The sequence below is a fragment of the Camelina sativa genome, chromosome 2, assembly GCF_030686135.1.
Source record: "Camelina sativa cultivar CO46 ecotype springtype chromosome 2, ASM3068613v1".
Taxonomy (NCBI): Eukaryota; Viridiplantae; Streptophyta; class Magnoliopsida; order Brassicales; family Brassicaceae; genus Camelina; species Camelina sativa.
The window spans coordinates 21,247,300-21,269,018 of NC_141881.1; the positions used below are offsets into that span (position 1 = coordinate 21,247,300).

At 36.2% G+C, this 21,719-nt stretch overlaps 1 non-coding gene and 2 pseudogenes across 1 annotated transcript; 1 reads left to right on the forward strand and 2 right to left on the reverse strand.

The window, feature by feature from the left end:
• Positions 1–226: 226 nt before the first annotated feature.
• On the reverse strand, positions 227–21,195 carry LOC104753166 (alkane hydroxylase MAH1-like; annotated as a pseudogene).
• Positions 7,027–11,517, reverse strand: LOC147948983 (uncharacterized; annotated as a pseudogene).
• On the forward strand, positions 13,930–14,036 carry LOC147948984 (small nucleolar RNA R71). Its single transcript, XR_015586233.1, has one exon. It is a non-coding gene; the product is annotated as a small nucleolar RNA R71 (small nucleolar RNA).
• Positions 21,196–21,719: the final 524 nt, after the last annotated feature.

Genomic DNA, 21,719 nt, shown 5'->3' on the forward strand with positions numbered 1-21,719 from the left:
ACTCCATATGGAGAGAGAGAACAACAACATCTTTTCCGGTTTTCCCAATCCAACGCCCTATTGATACTCTCGTAGACAGTTCACAATCTGTTGTCAAGTAAAATAGTTGCTTCAGGGTTCTTAAAAAAATGTGGCCTAACAAATTTTTAATTTTTGGTGGCTTAGGGCAAATGCCCTCTCCTATTGCCTGTAAGCACGACACTGATATAAACTCACAAATGAATTATCACTCAATTTTAGTGACTCTTACTTTGAGACCATGTTGCATTCGAAGAAGAACAGAAGAAACTGGTTTAATTTTGTGCCCTTCAACGACCTTAATATCATAGTTTCGTATTATTTCGACCGCCACTGTTTTTATCTGCAAGAACGCTAACTTTTTTCCCAAGCAAGTTCTTGGACCGGCGTTAAACGTCAAAAACTTATACGAAGGTTCTTGTCTCAACGTTCCACTGTCTGAAATCCATCTCTCTGGTCGGAAATCTTCTGCGTCATCTCCCCAAACAGACTTCATCCTCCCTAATGAATAAATAGAAATTACTACCCTCCAATTCTCATCGACTTTATGACCACTTGGAAGCACGTCTGGCTTTGCCGGTGACTTGTGGTTGAATGGGACTGATGGGTGTAGCCTTAGCGTCTCACACACGGCACCTTCCAAATACACGAGCTTATCTAAATCTGCGGGATCGAAATTTGGCATCTTCTCTTTAATCTCTTGTCGGATCTTGGTCATTGCTTCAGGGTTCTTAGAGAGACGCCAGAATAACCAAGTGAGAGCTGAGCTTGTTGTGTCTCTTGCCGCTATCAAAAGACTCAAGATAGTGTCTCTAATGAATTTATCGCTAGTAGGTTTCAAGTGTTTATATTTGGTCATGTCTATAGTCTGAGTCTCTCCTTCTGAGTCATGAATCCCATGAATTTTGATCTCCTCTCTTTTAGCCGATATGATCTTCCCAAGCATTTGGTCAAAAACTGCGAGACCTCTTCTCATCTTCTTCTCTAGTCCAACACCAATCCAATATTGGAAATTCCACAGGAAAGACGGCTTGAGATGTCTATAGAAAATAACATCTCCAACTCCGTCCATCACGTCACCGAACTCATCTATAGGCATTTCAATAGAAAGACATTTTGGATCATACCCGATCATCAAAATTGAAGATGTATTGAACAAGAATCTTTGGAATAAATCTTGCAAGTCGATGATGATGTGTTTTTCAACAGCGTTTTCAAGAATAGGAATAAGCCCTTGCCTTAATTTGCTTACGCTTGTACTCACCGAAAAACTTTGAAAATTTTGATGGCTAAATATGGCATGAGAGGAGTTTCTCATATCCTCCCACAAGCCCGAGTCGGTGTTGAAAATCGCATCTCCCAAGAAGTCTAAGATCTTCTGAAACTTCTTTCCTTCAGGATAATTAACGAAATTTGAACTTAGAATGTAGTGGATATTAACGGGGTCAGCGGTGAGCAATATGTCTGCTCCACTAAGCCATGACCCTATGAAACAGAGCGTCATATTTTCCGCCACAATCTAACTTGGTATCAGAGACCGGTCCGCACATACTCAACCCAATCCACAATCGGCCCAGCCCAATAGTTGGCCCACCGATTCATGCCCGAACATACCGAGATTGATGCCTAAAGAAGCCATCATCTCGAGGGGCGTGATATGATCAAATTTACCCTAGAGCTACTCTCTCAAATTAAGAGGTCAATGTAGTATTTAGGGATCGAATCCACAAGAACTCTAGATTCACACAATAGATTTAATAATCTTTTAATTATGCTAAACATAAATATTTTAATTAAATTGTAAGATAAAACAGAAAGTAAAAGAGTTGTAAATCAATAGGAATAAACGCTAGGCCTAGGGAAATTCTCAGGAAATCATGGAAAATCAGATCAATTAATTAAGCAATCAGGATTCAACAATTAAACATCGTTCTTGAACTCTAAACACAATTATAAAATAATCAGTTCTCACTGCAAATATTATCTAAGTTTTAAAACCAAAAAATCCAAATCTCTTTGCAAAATTCAAGCTAAAAACCAGCAATAAATAAAATTTAGATAAGTTCACAAAATCACTAATTCAAATATCTTTGTAAAAAGTAATTTTGCTCACCAAAGATTTTATCATGAAAATCAATTATATTCTCATATCAATCAATAATCCTAAGATCTAAATCCAGATGACTAATCAAAGATCTAGCATTAAAAACAACCTATGGTGAAGAACAAGAAAGATAATGAATCCAAACAATTAATCAATCTAACAATCCATGAAATCCCTAATGAGAAACTCTAAACCTAACAAGCAGATCTACTCAGACATAATCAATGAAACACAAAAACTCCTTCTGAATAAATTACATTAAGAAAGATATTAAAGAAGAAGTAAAGGAGTTCTGAATCTTCTCTGAAGGAGTCTTGATTCTTCTCTCCAAAAGCTCTCTAAAAATCTCTCAGGAATTTGCTCTCAAAAGTTGCAGGGAAAAATCAAGCTTAGGTCTAAACAATGACCATAAAAATCCTATTTATATGCCTAAAACACGTCCAAGGACTAATGATACAAATATGGAAAACTTTGGGGCAGTTATGTAAATCTTCAAAACTTGTGAGAAAAACCTCCGATTTCGTCTTTGGCTCTGTGTCGATCGATGCCATCAGTTGCATCGATCGATGCTTACTTCTGAATTCGTCTCTCAACTTCGTAGCTCAGCCTCAATGCTTGATTAAGCTCCAAATCTTTCTATTTAGCTCCATTATGCTCCATCCATGCTAAATCTTATAAAGACTCAAAAGACTCTAAAAATACCAAAAAGACTCTATAAATAAGACTTATATCATGGCTAAAAACACCTAAAAACCATGATATATCAACTCCCCCAGACTTAGCCTTTGCTTGCCCTCAAGCAAAACATAAACTTAGCTCTGTGAAAGAGGTTTGAAAACATGGGAACTCATTTTCTTTTTAAAGTAATGTCATAATCATCCAAACCATAATCCATATGCTTAGCTGATAAATCCAAATCAAACCACCATGTACTTCTCCGTTGACTTTCATAGCATCCCAAATTCAAACCAAATTCCACTACTTCCTCCATTAAGCCTTCATCGGTGGGTCTCATCAATTTGATCAATATCAAGAACCTTCTAGACTCATTCCCGTACAATACCATAACAAGCAAGACATATCTTTTACCATATGTGGTACTCTTTCTCTCCCCCAGACTTATTATATTTTATCTTTCTTATAGCTTCGCTCTGTTTTCTTTTTTTTCTCAAAGTTGTAGGCGAATAATGGGGTCATCCGTAATTTACCTACTCATCGCTTCCAAGCTTTGTATGATCATTTGACTCAAGAGTAGAATAATGAGGTCACATGTAATTTACCTACATCTCTAAACTGTTCAAAATCATCTCATTTTTTGTTCTCTCTTTTTTTTTTTTTTTTTTAACAAAGCTCTCATGATTTTTTTTTTTTTTTTTTAACTTGAATAAGGGAGAGGAGTCCATTTTCTTTTGTAACCTTATTTGTCAAGTATGAACAAGGAGTCAAGCTCTATGAACATCAATCTCCTTGATGAGGTAAAAAAAAGTACATAAATTACCTCAAGCTTTTATGGATTCTATTGGAAATTCGGATGTCTCTGGTTCACTGGTCAGCCATTGGATTTTTCATTATTCGGATTTGTGGATTCAATCTGCAGCATTAATCAACCAAGGCAGTACACTAAAAAGAAAAATCATAGTTCCCAACAAAATTTTGACTCAATAAAACCTTTTTTTTTGTTTTTTTTTTTGTTTTTTTTGTTTTACTCTCAAAAACAAAAACGTAGTTAGTAACTGTCTCCCCCAGACTTAAACAACACTGTCCCCATTGCTATCAAGTAAGAGATTGGCGAATAAAATAAAATAAAATAAAAATAATTCAAAAGAAAAAGGAAAAAGAAAAAACCTAACAGTGGTTGCATCCCACTAAGCGCTTGTTTTTAGTCATTAGCTTGACTATGTCGGATCTCAGGCATCCGGTGGATTGGAACATGGTATTGAATGCTTCTGAGAGAATGTCCTCTTCATCCAAGGGGGTGTGTAAGCAGAATGTGCATGAGATCTGCCAAGGATGTGAGGAACAGGACCAGGGCGGGACTGAGGTATGGTTGACTTTCTTTTATGTCCTGCAAAATTATCAACAGAAGAAACAAGTGCTCTACGATAATCTCGTGGCTTGGTTAACTGCACAACAGTTTTTGTACCTCTGAAAGTCTTATGGATGATAGGAGAAGGTTTGGGAGAAGGAGATGCATACCTTGGTCTTACCTGTGGGTTCTGGATTATGGAATGGTGAGATTTCAGCTTTATAACTGGTCTAGGACTTGCAGCTAAGGAATCAACTCGAGAATCTTTGGTTTTGGACAAGTCCGAGCCTGCAACTCATGTTTATTCATGTTTCGATCGAGCCTGCAAGTCCGAGCCTGCAACTTTGGTTTTGGACAAGTCCGATTTTGGAAGGTGTGTCGATCGATGCAACAGCTGCATCGATCGATACTGGGCCTGCAACTCATGTTTCTTCAACGATTCTGCAGCTTTCCTCAGCAATCCGTGTTTTCATTACAAAAACATCATCTACCAGCAACTTGTCATGGATGAGAACCTCATCATGGTCTCTAGTACTGATTAGATGATCTCCACTCCAATCTTCAAGCTTAACAGCTTGCTTACTCACTTTCTCAACAGTCTCCAACTCTTTGACATACCCAGCAGTAATGTCTTCATGAAGTTCTATGAGCAGATCATCATCAGAAGCAATTTTCACAGAAAATGTCTGACCATCAATAGTGGAAACCCTTCTCAGCTTGTCCATCTCAAAGTTCATAACCAAATCATCTATATTCAGAGCTATGTGTCCCTTCTTAACATCAATGATGGCATCCACTGTAGCCAAGAAAGAGCGTCCTAGGATGAGAGGATCACTAGGCTCTTTGTCATACTTCAACACCACAAAGTCAGTAGGAATCATGCAATCTCCAATCTGAATCAGAATATCTTCCAAGACACCTTCAAGAATCCTTTTGGATCGATCAGCTAAGATAAGAGAGATCTTAGTTGGCTTGAAATCCGTCATCCCAAGTCTCACAACAACAGAATGGGGCATTAGGTTAATACTAGAGCCAATATCACAAAGTGAGTGAGGAAACCTTCCTGTGGAGATAGAGCAATCTAACATAAAACTTCCAGGATCTGGTAACTTCTCTGCAATCCTACTCTGAATCACTGCACTTACTTCCTTAGAGACAACCACCTCTTGCTTCTTATCCTTCTTCCTCTGTGGAGGCTGCTTTAACAGAATTGAGCTGACATCCTTTGTAAGCAGTGCTCCTTCCTCAGGACTCAAACCATTGGTGACCATTCTCTTGACATACCGCTTAATCCTAGGAGAAAACTTGACTGCATCAATCAAAGGCATCTCAACCATTACTTTGTCCATCATAGCCTTGCATCTAGTTTCTTCAATCTCCTGTTTGGATCTCCTAGGCTTAGGAAAAGGAACCTTCGGTTTATAAGCTTGCTCTGAATCAGATGGTGGAACTTGAAGAGAAACCGGAGCTGTTCGTGGGATGTGTCGATTGATGCTGATGGTGCAATCGATGCTTGGTGGTGATTGCGTCGGTCGATGAATCTGTATATCGGTCGATGCAAGCTCTGCAACCGTAGTATCATTGTCTTCTTCCTTCACCAAAATCGCATTACAAGCATGCTTGGGGTCCGACTCTGTTCTTCTAGAAAGAAGTTCCTCTTGTCTTTTAACAGACCCAGCAGTCTGAATAACTTGATTATCCAGCTTCTTGACATAAGTATTTAATGCATCAAACTTCCCAGTCAGCTCAGTGTATACAAAATCAATCTTCCCATTGAAGTCTACTATTAACTTCTGTTGACCTTCCAAAATCTGTCCAATCATTGATTCCATCTTGCTCTCTGAATTGGGTGGAGGGAGGGATTGGTAAGAAGAAGAACCATAGTTCCTAGTGAAGTTACTGTTTGGATTTCCTGTGAAGGAATTCTTCTGACCAAATCTCTGATTTTGATACCCAGCTCCATACACATAGTTGACACCTTCTTCGTAAATCTCTGGCTTTGGCTCAAAAGTCTCAATATCTTCAGCAAAATGGACAGACTTCCACTACAAGAAAAATGAACATTTATAGCACGGGATTTTCGCTATAATATGTTATTAATAGCGTTTTACTAACTGCTGTGTCATCCGGAGCTGTGGTAGAGGTTACCCCTACCATAGCACATTTCTAATGCAATGATATATTAGATAACATAACGTTTTCTGTACGCTGTTAATTATTATACTATAGCAATATATTTTTGGGTAATGTTTTTTTTAATAGCTCTTACTAGGTGCTACGAAAGATCTCCATATAATGACAAAGATTTTATGCTATGATATATCTTATCATCTCATTTTTTTCTCAATTTTATTATTTAACAAGTATTTTGTAGTGCTATAATATATGTTGATACGATAGCTTATGAGTTTTGCCATACTTAATTTATTAATAGCTACACATATGCTGTAATATAGGTTTTGAGAGCTAATTTTTAGCGCTATAATATATAAAGATAACGTTTTTTTTTGCTGTTATATGTATTTTAATATAGCTATCTATTATTATAATTTGCATAATATAATTAATACACAAGTCTGAATCCAAAATACCATATAACATAAGTCTGAAACCATAAAATTAACATGTCTGAATCCAAAAGAAGCAACATAAGTCTGAAACCAATATAACATAAAACATAAGTCTGAATCCAAAACACATAGTTCTTTAACATATTCTTAAACTAAACAAAAGTAGCTAGTTAGACTAGCTGGACCAAAGTTGCTTCACTCCCTGCAAAGAAAATTTCTTTCATCATTAATTTTGTAATAACATCTGCATAACATGTATACTCAACTCACAATCATCAATTTCTAACACTTACCTCAGTTTCTACCCGTCAATAGAAAACCAATTTATCAATTGGCCAAGCGATAGGTGAACCAAGTGCATCTCTCATAAACTCGATCTCATCTGATGTCTTCCAGACTGCTGCATCATCTACCTTCACTTTTTCAATCCAAACACTAGCAGCATTAGGACCCAATGTAACAGAGTGGACCTTATGCTCCGGGTCAGTTTTATGAACACGTCCCTCAGCAACAATCCGCTTCTTTCCGCTAATATCCATCAGCTTACACTTCTGATTTTCCTTCATACCTCCACCTATGTTTTTCCTCTGACATGTTTACAATATAAACCATTTAATAAAGAGAGAATACTAACTATAATAAATTCAAAACATGTATTGTTATTTACCGGAGATCTCCGAAGAGGGGACTGTGAAGTTAAATCAATTTCAGTTGCAGGAGATTTTGATCCTTTTGTTAGAGACTTCTCTCCTGATTTAGGATCTGCTGCAGATGATTTCTCCTTTGATGTTGCTGCAGATTTTTGACATGATGCTGTAGACTTCGTCTTTGTTGCTGCAGATTTTGAACATGTTGCTGTAGTTGTATCAATATGGGACTTCTCACCTGTTTCTGTAGATTTCTGACATGCTCCATCTGTGTTGGTGTTTTCAAATACAATTTTGCAATAAGGCCATGCAACAAAAGACAGTAAACAGTCCTCAAGGTATGTCACTTCCATCGTAGGCCTCCATATAAATGTCTCGGACTGATGCACCTCATCAACAAATACTTTAACAGCCTTTGGTCCGATTGGAACTCCATTCACCGGGAAAAGGGCCATTTCATACCCGTACACACTTCGAAAGTGCGAATTACTACCTGTACAAATAAGGAGTGCCAATTTATACATGTACCCTAAGAAATTTCAAATTTCATACCTATACTCACAAAATTGAGCCAATTTCACAGTCCACGTTAACGGAATTAAGTCAACCATTAGAGATGCTGACTCAGAGTCCACGTAAAATGCAAAAACGACGTCGTTTTGTTTTCTTCGAAAAAAAATTGTGGAATAACAACACACTAGAGGTTCGAAACCACAACCTCTTCCGTATTTAGCATAGGACTTAACCAGTTTATCCCACAACAATTCTCAAAAGAAACATACAAACTTATTAATATAAACCTAAGGTAGCATCCATCAAAATCGAAAAAAATTGTGGAAATCCCAACTGCCACGGGTCGAACCCAGGTACTCAGATACAGACAGCATAGCACTTAACCAACTAATCCCACAACAATCATCGGTAATAACACACAACTTTATCTTTATAAACCTATAAGGTATCTAAGTCCCAATTAAATGAATTTGAATTGGGAAAAAAATAAAAATCCTAGGGTTCTTCTTCTATCAAATATAACTGATAAATTTATAAATTTATATTTAAATTATAAATTTATAATTTATAACTGAGAATTAAATAGAAATTTATAAATTAAGTATAACTGAGAATATATTTATAAATTTATAAATTATCAGTTAAATGAAATGTTTAAAGTTTGAGGTTTAAGGTTTAAGGTTTATAAATATTTCATTTAATTTTTAAATATAAATTAATTTAATTTAAATATAAATATATTCTCAGTTATATTTAATTTATAAATTTATATTTAATTCTCAGTTATAAATTATAAATTTATAAATTTAACAGTTATACAAATTTATCTTTATATTCTCAGTTATATATAATTTATATTAAATTTCTAATTTATAACTGAGAATTAAATATAAATTTATAATTTATAATTTCATTTAATCTAATTTATAAATTTAATTTATAAATTTAATTTATAAATTTAAATTTATAAATATATTCAGTTATATTTAATTTATAAATTTATATTTAATTCTCATTTATAAATTATAAATTTATAATTTAAATATAAATTTATAAATTTATCAGTTATATTTGAGAGAAGAAGAAGAATCCTAGGATTTTTATTTTTCCCCCAATTCAAATTCATTTAATTGGGACTTAGATATCTTATAGGTTTATAAAGATAAAGTTGTGTGTTATTACTGAGGATTGTTGTGAGATCAGTTGGTTAAGTCCTATGCTGTCTGTATCTGAGTACCTGGGTTCGACCCGCGGAAGTGAGGATTTCCACAATTTTTTTCGATTTCGATGGATGCTACCTTAGGTTTATATTAATAAGTTTGTTGGTTTCTATCGAGAATTGTTGTGGGATAAACTGGTTAAGTCTTATGTTAAATATGGAAGAGGTCGTGGGTTCGAACCTCTAGTGTGTGGTTATTCCACAATTTTTTTTCAAAGAAAACAAAACAACGTCTCGAACCTCTAGTGTGTGGTTATTCCACAATTTTTTTTCAAAGAAAACAAAACGATGTTGTTTTTGCATTTTCGATGGCAGTCAATACACACGTGGACTCTGAGTCAGCATCTCTAACGGTTGACTTAATTCCGTTAACGTGGACTGTGAAATTGGCTCAATTTTGTGAGTATAGGTATGAAATTTAAAATGTCTTAGGGTACATGTATAAATTGGCCCTCCTTATTTGTACAGGTAGCAATTCGCACTTTCGGAGTGTGTACGGGTATGAAATGGCCCTTTTCCCCTCCATTCACCAATGCCTTTGGATCTTCTGAATGAACACGTCCTTCAGCAACGACTACATCATCATTCGACAAATCGAGTAGTTTGCATTTGTTCAATGAATCTTTCTTTGTACCCTGTCAAACACATTGTGTCAATAACCTAACTATGTTAACTGATACTAATCAAGTCATGACAAAGTAAAGAAAACCTTTACCAGTGTTGCAATATCATCTTGCTGCAGCTCCTGTTCTAGATTAACACACTTGTTGGCTGGCCAGGCAATCATATGCCCAACAGCGTTCTCAATTGTGAAAATTTGATGAGCAGGTATCCAAAGGGATGCTTCTGGTACAGTAGCAGTCTCAACAAGTATTTTAAGATCGTAAGGGCCTAATGGACTGTTATTCACCATATCCTTTGGATCAGATGGAATAATGCGTCCCTCAGCAACGACTAAATCATCACCAGCCCAATCAATCAAGACACACTTAGGTTGTGATCCTTTGTTCACACTCTACAAAATAGTTAGTAGAACAAAAACATGTCATATTCTAAATAATTATAATGAAATCTGTATACTTACTAATAAATTACAATACTTACTCTTGCTGCTGAGTTTTCACCAGTCTCAGTTTCAACTCTCTGTAACATATATAAAAAGTTATTAATTCGAACATATAATAATATAGCAGTTAACCAACAGCCAAAAAAAAATGAATAGCTAACCTGGTTCTTTAGTTTGTCAATCTCATCACGTAGCTCATGGACTGTTTGCTGGAGATGTTTTTGATTCTCTTGCATTTCGGTAAAAATCTTATGCTTCATTTGGAAACAAGATAGTTTGGTTTTGTTCATGTTTCTACCCATTGCCCTCATTCGACCAGGATTATCAGGACCTAAAAGTTGGGTAAGAGCATCTCCTGGTCCATATGCTGTACTTGATGGACTACCAGCAGACTTCATAAGTTCAGCTGCCTTTTCCTGCAAATCATAATATGTAACAGTGATCATAATAAAATAAAAACAACAACTGATTTAAAAATAAGTTAATTTACAGATTTTAAAGCAACTCACAATCTTTTCAGCAGCATTAGTATTCACTGGTGTCCCATCCTTTTTGGTACGCGACTTCGCCCACACATCTAATCGTGTGATTTCAGATGGGTCTGAACTATTTTGTTTCTATACCAAAGAACTCTCTTTATCAGTTGAAAGAATATTAAAACTTATGAGAAGTAGGAACATAATTTTAGTATGCTTACCAACTCTTCAGTTAGTCTAGCAATTCCTTGTAGTGTGAGGAATTTGTTTCTGCCTTCTTGCCTTGAAGCTATCGCTCACAACCTAACAAATTAAATGATTGTTCATATTGATATACTATCTCAGCAAAAACTTAACTGAAATTTAATACCTTAAATGCAACACTTGTTTTGAGCTTGACAAATTTACACCAATCAGTTGGTGTAACATTCTTAGGCCGCAGCTTCATCCTTTCTTGGTGATTCTCAGCTTCCCTAATAGCCTTAACCAATATTGATTTCGATGACCTCCATATACAATTCATCTGATGAAGCGCTGCAGTCTTTTGGTACTCCTCATCTAATTCAAACCTGGCCTGCAATCAAATAAAGGACAAAAGTAGATTATATTTATAAACTGAAATCCAGACATTGTAACTTAAATAAATATCAATGTAAATAACTTATCACCTGGATAGATTTCCAGAGAACTGTCTTCAAATCTTCAGGGACTTTTGGCCAATGGGGAATTGTGAACAGAACGTGTTCTCGTATCAATGCACCCATGTAAGAGGCCATCTTAATTGAACCTTTACCGATTGGATCCCCCATGAGATTGTAGTCTACTAGTATCCTATCATTTGGATCCTTGGCGATGTCTTTCATCCTTGTTGGTCCTCTCTTTCTCTTACGCTTAGGTTGAACTTCTTCAGATAACTGAACCTCACCTTCAGGCTGTTCATCATCATTAGCGTAATGCAGAAACGTACAGTCAAAAAACATTATATGGAGATCTTTGTCATTAGATGATAAGATATATCACAGCATAAAATCTTTGTCCTGGGATCTTTCGTAGATCTGATGCATACAGAAAAGTTTGCGGATTGGCTAAAGAAAAAGGCAAGTTATAATCTATCTTAATGTTCTGCATTTATATTATGTTTTTGACTGTATGTGTCTGATGATGCTTATATTATATCTTATCATCTCATGATCATCTTCTTTCTTCTCTTCACCCTCTCCACTATCACCTAAGTCAGCCATATTACCATACTCATCAGCCATAAATTCATCAGCTGCTTCATATAACCTAAAAATCTCATCATTCCACTTGCTGAATCTGCTGTCACTGTCACCTTCAACCGCTGAATTCAATTCTTCATGATGATACCATACAGACTGTAGCTTATATGCCTCATCTATTCCCCTTATAACAAGGTGATCAACTACAACACTTTTTGAGTGCCGATCTATATTACGACAGTCAATGCAAGGACATATAATCAAATCAACATCTCCCAAAGAAGCAGCCACATCTCTTACAAAATTTGAAGCCCCTCTCACATAAGCAGGATCAGCTCTTCATTTAAGAATGAAGAGAAAAAATAAATAAATAAAAAAATCCACAAACACCTTTTGAAAACTTTAACATCTATAAATATAATTATATTTAATACCTGGAAAGATGCACCCAATCTTTGTCCAGCATTATATGTTCTAAGCTTAATTCAAACCTTTAGTATCATTAATATCTTTAGTATATATCCTTAATATCATATCATAACAGAGTTATTGAAAAAATCTTATAACAAAATAACTCTTGTATAAAACTAATCGCATATATCAATGTAGACAACAATTCAAAAAGATATACCAGATAAGTACACTATGTCAAACACATATCAGACATTTTTTAAAACTATCACACCGAATAAAACAAAAACCAAAACAACACTACACCAATAGTTACTTTCAGCAACACTTTGTACAAAAGACCATTCAGACACAAACTATCATAAATAAACCACAAAAACAAGACAAACACATTCACAGTAATGTTATAAATGAAACAGAAATCAAACACACAACATAACAAGGTAAGAAATTGTACCAACCTGTCGTATGATTTCAGCAAAATAGTAGAGTTGCTTCAGCTATCCAATATTGAAATCAGCAAGACTTGCAAAAAAAGAATATTTGAATTACTATATGATGAATAAATCAAACAAATAAGTATAGAAAGAGTATAGGATTTTTGAGGAAATCAAACAAATAAACAGATTTGAAACAATCACGGTAAACAAATAATTGTCAAAACATGTTCTTAAATTAGATACACAACCTAAATGTAAAAATGATGGAGAAGCTTTACTCGGATAGAATAACTAAAACTCAGATCTTAAACTAATGTTCTTAAATCAGATTGCAAGTCCAAAACAACTGACAATTTATCCAATTTCTAGAAGAAATCGAAACAAATAAACATAGTTGAGCTTCAATCGAAACATATGGATGCAAATAAAAGAGGAAAACTATGAAATCACATAGAATCGTTGTTTACAATCAAAGAAAAGAACCCATAGTAAAAGAAAGAAAGAAAGAGTAAGAGGAAGCAAGACATGCCTTCGATTCAAGCTCAAATCCGGGATATGCGAAAATAGGGTCGGCGGCTAAAAGCTTGGTTGTCGCCGGTACTTTCAAGGGTGATTCCGGCGAGTTCAATTCGTGATTGGTGAAGCAATTTGAAAGACTGAGAGAGCGATTTGTGGGTTTGATTTGGTGGGTCTCACGAAAGTTTCGAGAGAGTTTTTTTTAGGTTTTGTCGTGAAAGTGATTTTTTTTTGGGGAAAAAAGAGTAAAGTCTAAAATTTGTGAAATATTGGCTAAGTGTTTGGCGGACTAAGTGACTTTAGTTTCCCGGTTAGTAAAATTTTTTCCACAGCGTTTGAAAAACGCTATGCTATAATAACACAATTACTAACTCATCTACAATAGCATTGCAGTAAATCGTGCTATAATGTAATGCTATAAATGTTCATTTTTCTTGTAGTGTTCTTTCCCACAAGAAGATTGTGCACTGTATCCAACTTAGCATTCACTGCAGCAAACTGATTTGAACCATTGCCTTCATGTGCTCTTTTCCACTCTAGGTCTGCATTCTTAGTGCTATTGCTTGATGCTAGTCTTTCTATCAACTTTTCAGCATCATCTGGGTACCTTGTCTTGAAGTTCCCATCACTAGCCGCATCCAAAACCATCTGATACCTCCAATCAATACCACTGAAGAAGATACTAATCAACTGCACCTCTGAGAACCCATGATGCGGACAGTCCCTCTAGTATGCTTTGAACCTCACCCAAGCGGCTTTGTAAGATTCAGCAAGTCCTTGTCTAAAGGTAGAGAGCTTGATCCTCAGCTCATCAGACATCGCATCATCATAGAAGTAGTTCAAGAATGCCACCTTGATGTCATTCCAGGTCTTCAGAGATCCTGGTTTGAGTTGCCTTAGCCAATGAGAAGCTTCCCCAACAAGAGAGTAGGGGAAAATCTTGCAATAGAGATAGTCCTCTGTGACTCCATTAGCCTTGATGCTTGTGACTATATCCTCAAAGTGCTCATTGTGGTCTGGAGGCTTCTCATGTGGCAGGTTCTGGAATGGTCTTTGTCCAACAAGAACAAAGTAGGCAGGCTTTAGCTCAAAATCATTCCTTGGAAATGGAGGAAGGACAATTGCGGATCGGTTCTCATAGAACAAGTCTGGTCTGTTGAAGTCCGCAAGAGTCTTGACAAGCTCTCCATTGTTGTCCCGTCTAGGCTGAAGGTTCTGCTGGTTGTTACCATCCAAATCGGCTCCATTCGCACCAGTTCCGACATTGCATCGATCGACGCCAACGTTGCATCGGTCGATGCCTTCCTGGTTGCGTTGATCGATGCCATCGTTGCGTCGATCGACGCAACCTGCATTCCCATCGGCCACAACAAGTTCTTCCTGAATAACTTGTCCTTCAACATCAAGTTTCTGGCCTTGTTTGTTGCGCACATGACCCTCTTGATCCCTCAAAACTCCAGCCGCATCAGGTCTCAATATGATTGTATTGGCCATATTCACTGACTTGGCTGCTTTTGTGTTATCACGCTCTAGTTGTCCTAACTCTTGGTTTGTAAGCTTAACAACTGGACCAGTATGATTTTTCCTGGTGCTATGCTTAGGCATGTACCTGAAACAAACAAGAGAAAAGAAACAAAAGCGTGTGAGTAAAATAGAAAAAGAAAAATTTAGACAAAATCAAAGACTTTAATCTAATGGTGAATCAAAAGAGTCCCTGGAAACGGCGCCAAAATTTGAGCATATCGAAAGAGTCCCCGGCAACGTCGCCAAAATTTGATATGCTCAAATTTACCCTAGAGCTACTCTCTCAAATTAAGAGGTCAATGTAGTATTAAGGGATCAAATTCAAAAGAACTCTATATTCACAAAATAGATTTAATAACCTTTAAATTATGTTAAACAGAAATATTTTAATTAAATTGCAAAATAAAACAGAAAGTAAAAGAGTTGTAAATCAATAGGAATAAACGCTAGGCGTAGGAAAATTCTTAGGAAATCATGGAAAATCAGATCAATTAATAATCCTAAGATCTAAATCCAGATGACTAATCAAAGATCTAGTATTAAAATAACCTATGGTGAAGAACAAGAAAGTTAATGAATCCAAACAATTAATTAATTTAACAATCCATGAAATCCCTAATGAGAAACCCTAAACCTAACAAGCAGATCTACTCAAACCTAATAATCAATGAAACACAAAACATCTTCTGAATAAATTGCATTAAAAAAGAGATTAAAGAAGAAGTAAAGGAGTTCTGAATCTTCTCTGAAGGAGTCTTGATTATTCTCTCCAAAAGCTCTCTAAAAATCTCTCAGGGTTTTGCTCTCAAAAGTTGCAGGAAAAAATGAAGCTTAGGTTTAAACAACGACCATAAAAATCCTATTTATATGCCTAAAACACGTCCATGGAGTAATGATGTAAATATGGAAAACTTTGGGACAGTTATGTAAATCTTCAAAACTTGTGAGAAAAACCTCCGATTTCGTCTTTGGCTCTGTGTCGATCGATGCCATCAGTTGCATCGATCGATGCTTACTTCTGAATTCGTCTCTCAACTTTGTAGCTCAGCCTCAATGCTTGATTAAGCTCCAAATCTTCCTATTTAGCTCCATTATACTCCCATCCATGCTAAATCCTATAAAGACTCAAAAGACTCTAAAAATACCAAAAAGACTTTATAAATAAGAATTATATCATGACTAAAAATACCTAAAAACCATGATATATCAGGGCGTATTAGGGATACAATATCCCACATTGGAAGTTGAGTAGGATCTTAAGTGGTATATATAAGATATGGGTCTCTCCACTCATTGCCAATTAGTTTTGAGTTGGAAGCCCATAATAAAGCCCGCATTTAACACTCAGTTTCCAAGTCGTAGACACGAGGGATTTGGACGACCAGACCCAGAAGCATCCCAAGGACCGGCTAGTTCGTGACCATATGCTTTGGAGTTTTCTTGTGGAGCGAGAAACACTAGTAGACGATGAAGAAAGAGAATGCTATGAAAATTTCAAGTAAACCTATGATCATGGGCCATCATAGCATACGTAAAAAGTTGTTTTTAGTTGACAAAAGTAATGGATTTTCGTATGATTCAGTAATTTATACGAGATTTTGTTTGCTATATATATAACACATGTAATAAATTAAGTTATATCATATCTATGATAGCATGCATTGTTATGTAAGAACATTTAATCATTGGTGTTATACCGTCTATCCCCTTCTTATTAAAATGGAAGTACATTTGCTAATATAACATTCTATTTGAAAGATTTACATCATTTCTTACAAAGTAGTGTACATCTTAACAAATCTCTAAACAAATTATTTCTTTATGCCTCCTAAACATATAAACAAGTCTCTTATGCTTTTCACAATATCAACAAATTTAAAAAGATAAAAGATATACAAAATAAAATAAAAAATCTGGATATATCCACGAAATTAACAAGGTAATAATCAGTTATACCAAATCGACATACATAAAACATATTTTCATGATATAAAATAAAAACAACAATATAGAACTTATAACAGTATATGCTATACTTATTTTTTTTTTTTTTTAAATACAGTAAGAATATCAACTTGTGCTCTAGAACAGATCATATTCTAGTATGTCAATTATGGTGGATAAATTTAATTGGTGTGGTTCTTACATATATAATCACACATATAATAACACATATATATATATATATATATATATTAATAAAAAAATTCAATAATTTCTTTTGTACAATTCACTTCTAAATTTCCAGAAAAACTTTCATCTCTTTATGGTTTGAGTATCCATTTTGCTGATGGTATTTTTTATGTTATTTAAGTTATTAATTATACAATGATTATAATTTTGACCAAAAAAAAAAGACCATATATTATATAGAGATTCTAAAAAAAATTATCTTATTATTTTTCATTTTTTGTCAACTTTTATACTCATCTCCTTTGAGATTGAAGAATTTTATTAATTTTTAATGTTTATTAATTTATCAGATATTAATTTATAGAGATTAATCTTATTGATTTTTTATAGTGTTTTAAAAATATGTCTATTTTGAAACATAGTAAACTTTGTGGGTTATTTGAGGCGTATGAATATTTTGAAATACTAACTAGATCTGATAGCTATCACTTCTAACTGGTAAAAGGCGCACAGTACACATCATAATATGTTGAGGTTGGTACCACCAGGCCTGTCTCTAGGGGGTGTGGCAAGAGGGACAAAACACAGTCACCCCAAAACTGCATAGGTAACTTAGATTGAAAACGCAATGCTCTAGCGACGTTGAGGATATGGCGATGTTTTCTTTCCACACGACCATTCTGTTGGGGAGTGCCAACACAAGAGGTTTCATGTTCGATCCCATTGTCCCGAAAGTAGCTAGTGAGACACATAAATTCGGTGCCATTATTGATGCGGATTGTCTTTACTGTTTTGATGAGACACACAAAGTAGCACCAAACTGTCAGTTAACCAAGGCCAAAAAATATTTGATCTGCGTTGCTGTTTCTGACTTTTTGTTGAGAAGAAAAAGCCAAACACCACGAGAGAAGTCATCCACAATGGTTAAAAAATAACGAGCTCCTGAATAAGTTGGAGTTCGATATGGCCCCCACAAATCACAATGGATCAATTGAAAAGCGGTATTGGTTTTATTCATACTGCTCGGAAAAGGAGCACGAGTTTGCTTCGCACGAAGGCATACATCGCAAGCATTATTCAAATTCTCTAAAGAAATAGAAACTGAAACATTATGAAGTTGACCCACAACTTTTGCAGAGGGATGACCCATTCGGCAATGCCACAAATCATAAGTCTCCTTTGATCGTGTCGTCACAGAACCGGCTATCTCCATGCTTAAAAAAATAAACGTCCCACGCTCACGTTTCCCTGCTCCAATCACCATCCTCGAAGTGCGGTCATGAAAAACAAGGAAGTGATCAGCAAGTTTAACAACACACCGGTTCTCATCCATCAATTGCCCCATAGAAATCAAATCAGAACATAATAAACTGATCGCAAAACTAGACCAGCCCCAAGAACCACTACACCTTCCAAAACAGAGAGGCATTCCCTACCATCCGCTAGAATAACCATAACTGGTGCCATTGCCTTCAAATCAGACAAAACATCTAACCGACCAGTCAAGTGGTGAGAGGCACCCGTATCAAGGATCCAAGAAGAAACAATAACTTACCCGAGAGGCGGTCATTGGGGGCAGGAGGAGTTCGCTTGTTTAACAAGTTCTTGATGCCTTTCCACTCTGCATCGGTTAACGCAGTGACACCATCACGATCAGCATCGGTGAGCACGTAGTTGGCATGCTCTACAATAGGAGCACTGATTTGCACATCATTAGCGTAAGAGACACCACGGCCACGACCCACACTAGAAGAAGCAATAGAGCCTCCACGTCCTCAACTTTGTGTAGAGCGAGACCCTGGTCGCTCTCCCCACTACTCCGGATACCCAATCACGGCGTAGCAACTATCAGAGGGATGTCCAGCTCGATTGCAGTGCTAACACAAAACTCCCTTGTCTTTGTCATCACGTCGAAATCAAGAATGCACAGCAAAGGCAGTGACGTCGGGTTGATCAGCTGGTGGTTGTGCTCCTTGGCGAACCAAGTCCTCCTCTTGACGTACAATATTGTACACCTCTTCCATAGACTGAATTGGAGTGCGAGACACCAAGCTAGATCGAACAGTACGAAAACTACTATCATCAAGACCAAACAAAAACTGATGGACTTTGTCGTCTTCACGGTCTTGTTCCTGGACTGTACCAAGATCGCAAACATACCGTCCACATTTTCACACTCGTAATGGGCGATAAGCAGACATGCTGTCCCAGATCCGTGAGAGTTTGCCAAAATATGCCTCAATGGTAAGACCATTTGCTTGCAACAGGCAAGCTCTGCCTTGAGTTGTTGAATCCGTGGACCATTGGTGACTGAGAATCGCTTTTTCAAGTGATCCCAAAGATCCTTGGCCACATCTCGGTGAGAGATGTTGGAACGCAGCACTAGATCGATGGTCATCTTAATCCAAGACACCAGAAGCGCTTGAATCGTCCACCAATCCTCTAGATCAGGAGAGCTGATGTCAGGATGTGTGATGGAACCATCCAAGAAACCGAATTTCTTGCGTGAAGCCAAAGCAGTCTTCATCTCACATGCCCATTCGTCGTAGTTTGTTCCTTTCAACACGGGATGAGAGATCACAACGGCGAGATTGTCGGCGGCGGTCAAATCGTATGGAGAGATCATACGGAGAACTTCCATCATGGTCGGGTTCAGTTGAGTCGTGGTCGTCGAGGTTGAGTTTGTCGGAGTCGAGTTTGTCGGGGTCGAGTTCGTTGGGGGTTGGTCACCAACAGCGGTGTTGCTCATTGTCAAGAAAGGAAAAAAAAATAATAATAATAATAAAGTTTCTAGTTTTGCCTCTGATACCATAAAGAGACGCAGAGACTGTTTGTCGAATTGTGTTGTCTTATTGATGTTAATCACCATTACATATATACAAGAGACTGTTTCCTAATGTGAGAGATTATACAATGAATACTGAATCAGAAGATTAATGTGATTGATATCGTATCCTTGAGATTGATTGACTGTGATATAGAAGAAATCACAATACTCCTTCTGAGTCATGAATCCCATGAATTTTGATCTCCTCTCTTTTAACCGATATGATCTTCCCAAGCATTTGGTCGAAAACCGCGAGACCTCTTCTCATCTTCTTCTCTAGTCCAACACCAATCCAATATTGGAACTTCCACAGGAAAGACGGCTTGAGATGTCTATAGAAAATAACATCTGCAACTCCGTCCATCGCGTCACCAAACTCATCTTTAGGCATTTCAATAGAAAGACATTTTGGATCATACCCGATCATCAAAATTGAAGATTTATCGAACAAGAATCTTTGGAATAAATCTTGCAAGTCGATGATGGTGTGTTTCTCAACAGCGTTTTCAAGAATAGGAATAAGCCCTTGCCACAATTTGCTTACGCTTGTACTCACCGAAAAACTTTGAAAATTTTGATGGCTAAATATGGCATTAGAGGATTTTCTCATATCCTCCCACAAGCCCGAGTCGGCGTTGAAAATCGCATCTCCCAAGAAGTCTAAGATCTTCTGAAACTTCTTTCTTTCGGGATAATTAACGAAATTTGAACTTAGAATGTAGTGGATATTAACGGGTCAGCGGTGAGCAATATGTCTGTTCCACTAAGCCATGGCCCTATGAAACAAAGCGTCATATTTTCCGCCACAATCTAACATGGTATCAGAGTCCGGTCCGCACATACTCAACCCAATCCACAATCGGCCCAGCCCAATAGTTGGCCCGTGATTCATGCCCGAACATACCGAGATTGATACCTAAAGAAGCCATCATCACGAGGGGGCATATTAAGGATACAATATCCCACATTGGAAGTTGAGTAGGATCTTAAGTGGTATATATAAGATATGAGCCTGTCCACTCATTCCCAATTGGTTTTGAGTTGGAAGCCCATAGTAAAGCCGGAATTTAACACTCAGTGACCAAGTCGTAGACACGAGGGATTTGGACGACCAGACTCGGAAGCATCCCAAGGACCGGCCAGTTCGTGACCATATGCTTTGGAGTTTTCTTGTGGAGCGAAAAACACTAGTAGACGATGAAGAAAGAGAATGCTAAGCCTATGATCATGGGCCATCATAGCATACGTAAAAAGTTGTTTTTTAGTTGACAAAAGTAATGGATTTTCGTATGATTGAGTAATTTATACGAGAACTCGTTTGCTATATATATAACACATGTAATAAATTAAGTTATATCATATCTATGATAGCATGCATGGCTATGTAAGAACATTTAATCATTGGTGTTATACCGTATATCCCCTTTTTATTAAAATGGAAGTACATTTGCTAATATAACATTCTATTTGAAAGATTTACATCATTTCTTACAAAGTAGTGTATATCTTAACAAATCTCTAAACAAATTATTTCTTTATACCTAAACATATAAACAAGTCTCTTATGCTTTTCACAATATCAACAAATTTAACAAGATAAAAGATATACAAAATAAAAAAAAAATCTGGATATATCCACTAAATTAACAAGGTAATAATCAGTTATACCAAATCGACATACATAAAACATATTTTCATGATATATAATAAAAACAGCAATATAGAACTTATAACAGTATAAGCTATACTTGTTTATTTTAAAAAAAAAATACAGTAAAAATATCAACTTGTGCGGATCCTACTCTAGTATGTCAGTTATGGTGGATAAAATTAATTGGTGTGGTCCTTACATATATAATCACACATATAATAACATATATATATATATATATTAATAAAAAATTCAATAATTTATTTTATACAATTCACTTCTAAATTTCCAAAAAACTTTCATCTCTTTATGGTTTAAGTATCCATTTTGCTGATGGTATTTTTTATGTTATTTAAGT